A 4021-nucleotide genomic window follows, 5' to 3' on the forward strand; every position below is an offset into this window, starting at 1 on the left:
TGCATGAAGGAGATGGGCATATTAAAATTCTTAGGTAATCATAAATGAAAGAAATCAGAGCTAGTTCATAAAGTCTGATTCACTTTCATATCCCAATCTTTATTCCATGCATTCATAGACATTTGTTTATTTACTTGATTTATATATTGTACTTCTTTTGTTTAAATAAGCGAATCCTTCGTCCTTTAATTCATGTTATCTTCAGATATAAGATAACAAGATAAAATTCAAGTACTCCTACATAATATACACTTCCCAGAAGACCAAGTCTCTGAACATTCACTGCAGTTCTTTGAGGAACTTACATATTTTTAACATTAAGCATGAGACGGATTGTAACTTGTCTTTAAAAGAATCATTCAGGTTTAAGCTGAACAACACCAGTTATAAGCAAGCTTTTTATTTTTGTACTGTAGCATAGCCAGTGAGACCATGATTGGGCCATGCACCAGTTCAAAGGCAGTGCTTTATAGAATAGAATAACAGAGTTGGATGGGACTTTGGAGATCTTCTAGTCCAACCCCCTACCCAGGCAGGAAACCCTACATCACTTCAGACAAATGGTTATCCAACATCTTCTTAAAAATTTCCAGTGTTGGAACATTCACAACTTCCACAGGCTAGTTGTTCCACTTATTAATTGTTCAAACTGTCAGGAAATTTCTCCTTAGTTCTAAGTATTGTATTTGTTATAGACGCTCAAGCATTCACTCCAATTGTTCCAACAATATTGGACTGAAAGATTCTGACCTAAAGTCCCCCTATGAAGCACCATGAGTACAGATGCATTTGAACCTGGGTTTCCTTGGCTCTAATCCAACACCATAATTGCCATACTTAACTAGCTGTGATTTCTTTGTATTTATCTACAAAACATGTAAGTATGCAAGTGGAAATATGTCATGTGGAAGGCTACAGTTTGCTCTCCATTTTAGTGATTTTTGCTTGCTTTTGAGAAACATACAGCTTAATGAACATAAAAAAGTCAAAATTGTGACCTCCCTCTAAGCTATTTGTAGCTGGAACCTCTTGGCTGTGCACCAAAGCATGATCTGTTGGTTATAAAAGCTTTAATGGAGAAGTTGTTGATCAGAGTGTAATTGGGGACACGAACCTGGAGGGATTTAATGAGCAAGGACAATAACTTATTGAGTTTCTGTTTGGACACACAATTACCTTTGACACTTGATAACTGAAGCAGGATAAAATACACCCTGAAATCTCTGTACCGGTGAAAGAAATTACCAGAGCCAGCTGAGATGATCTAAGAAAAAAACAATGTATTTGTGCTTAGAGTTGTTCAAGACACTGAGGTTTCCTATTATGCTGAAGTTTGATTCCTAGATGACATCATCATCATCATCATCATCATCATCATCATCATCATCATCTATGCTACTTCTGCTACCATGCCACTCTTTCATCCTAAATCAGCTCATTTTCAAATTCCTTTCACAGTAAATGTAACCCAGAAAGCCAGCTTTTGTTGGAACAGTCATACTCATCTTCATTTACTGAACCAAAACAATGATAAGTCTTATGATATCTTTAAGTGAATAATATACTATGTTGCATAAATATGAGATGGCCATGGCTCAGTGGGAAAAGTTACATAATGCACGTTTCACATTCATAGCAACTCCATCTAATGGTAGCCAAGAATCAGATTTATTCCTGGGGCTGTGCAGAGGAAGATAATTCAACATGCATTTGGAATCAATTAGTTTTTTCGGTTCAGTACAGTACTCTGAGAAATTATCTGGCTTCAGGAGTACAGGCAAAGCAGAAAATGGAGTAAGTATGCCACCTATATTGGACACAGGATTTTAACTCAATCCATGGGATGGCTAAAAAGTTTCTTATTTCTGTTTTTTTTTTTTTTTTGTAAAAAGAAATATTACGTAGATTACATGACATCTCCTGTTACCATCATCAGGCCTACACCGAACTCAATGAAACATTGCACTAAAAAAATAAAAAAACAGAAGATTAAAATTGTAGTATTACATATATATGCAACTGCCCTCCATTAATATTTTGGGGAATCTGTCCCTGAAAAATCACAGCTTTCTTATTGCCATTGAAGATTGACCTGCTTAAATGTTTTTAATAGTAGTTGCTGGTTTGTTAAGCTTCATATGCTTCCTCTCTCATTCTAGATTCTAGATGTTCAATATTTGAAGAACTCAAATCAGGTCAAAAACTGATAAACCCAAAACAAAAGAAAAACAGAACAGAAATGTTAAATTATGTTTCCAAGGCCAACCATAATAATTCACATACGTTTACAAAACACACTCATTTACCATCTTGGCCCAATGCTGAGAGGGGCCTGCTTTTCAAGATCTTAATGATGATGATGATATTATCCATTCAGTCATGTCCAATTCTTGGTCTCTCCATATCTTCTGATCTTGCACTTCTTCTTTTGAGTTGTTCTATGCTCTGGCTGGTGTCAGCTTTGATGATGTCCAGCTACTGTGTTCTTTGGTGGACTGATTTTCTTTTATCCCTAACTCTTCAGAACATAATTGCTTTCTCCAGTGAATTCCCCGCATGACATGGTCAAAATAAGTGAGATGCAGTTTTGTGATTTTGCCTTTCAGTGACATGTCTGATGTTATGCACTCCAGTACTTGCTTGTTAGTCACCTTTGCTGTCCAAGGAATATGTAGGAGCTTTCTCCAGCACCACAGCTCAAACAAGTCAATTTTCTTCCTGTCTTGCTTTTTTATGGTGCAGATTTCATAACCATAGGTAGCTATGGGGATTACAACCTACATTTGGCTGCCGGGCTGATGTTCTTGTTTTTCCATATTTGGCTCATGTTCATCATTGGTGCGCAACCTAATGCAATCCAACATTTTTATTTCTGGGCTCCATTCAGCACTTTGAGCTATTTGCAATCCTAGGAAAGTGAATTTTTCCATGCAGTCTATTTCTTCATCATCAATTTCTACTTTGATGGTGAAAAGACAGAATGCACTTTCCTAGGATAGAATTCACTTTTGAATCTAGGATTGCAGATTCAAGATCTTATAGAAGGCTAACAAATCTGGATGAGAGTGGGGCATATGCTGTTTAATAAAGCCAGCACAGAAACAAAACAGTCATGCCTCCTGAGTCCCACCAAATGACATTGTCTCTTATAGGTCCCTGGAGATGCCTTCTCTGTTGTATCTTGTGGGATAGGCAGAAATATTGGAGATAGACAATCCCGTAAATAACCTTGTGTCATAAAATGATGTATAGATGGCAATTAGTATTGAGCTCATTGAAGGCCAGTGTAGCTTGTGAAGTAATAGTATTCCAGTGTTACGATATCTCAGAGGCTGCCACAAAGAAGAGGGAGTCAAGCTATTCTCCAAAGCACCTGAAGGCAGGATAAGAAGCAATGGGTGGAAACTAATCAAGGAGAGAAGCAATCTAGAACTAAGAAGAAATTTCCTGACAGTTAGAACAACTAATCAGTGGAACAACTTGCCTCCAGAAGTTGTAAATGCTCCAACACTGGAAGTTTTAAAGAAGAGATTGGATAACCATTTGTCTGAAATGGTGTAGGGTTTCCTGCCTAAGCAGGGAGTTGGACTAGAAGACCTCCAAGGTCCCTTCCAACTCTGCTACTCTATTCTAAGTATTACAAGGGCATAGTATGGTGCACCCATAACTACTTGCACCACCAGTATGTGCTTCCAGATGGCCATTAAGGACAATCCTATGTAGAATGTATTGCAGTAATCCAACTGTGAAGGGAGGAAGACATGAGTTACTATCAATAGGACCTCCTGTTCCAGGAACAGGCACAATTAGGCCAAAAGATAGATTTGTGCAAAAGAACTGGCCATGGCTGATACCCACCCCATGGAACAGCATCCTCATGGATGACCCTAAGTCTTTCATAAAGATCTGAAGATCTAGCTGTTTGGGTCAGGAGGTTGGATGAGCTCTGCTGTTGATATGCTTTTCATTCTTCTTTGATTGGGGTTATTTGTTATTTCTGGATGTCAGAGGTTACATACTC

The 4021-nt window shown here is 37.9% G+C and overlaps 1 non-coding gene across 1 annotated transcript; it reads right to left on the reverse strand.

Moving 5' to 3' along the window:
• Positions 1-331: 331 nt before the first annotated feature.
• On the reverse strand, positions 332-466 carry LOC117672133 (small nucleolar RNA SNORA76). Its single transcript, XR_004593136.1, has one exon. It is a non-coding gene; the product is annotated as a small nucleolar RNA SNORA76 (small nucleolar RNA).
• Between the last annotated feature and the right edge of the window lie 3555 nt (positions 467-4021).

The sequence above is a fragment of the Pantherophis guttatus genome, chromosome 1 (assembly GCF_059756535.1).
Source record: "Pantherophis guttatus breed Tessera chromosome 1, ASM5975653v1, whole genome shotgun sequence".
Classification (NCBI taxonomy): domain Eukaryota; kingdom Metazoa; phylum Chordata; class Lepidosauria; order Squamata; family Colubridae; genus Pantherophis; species Pantherophis guttatus.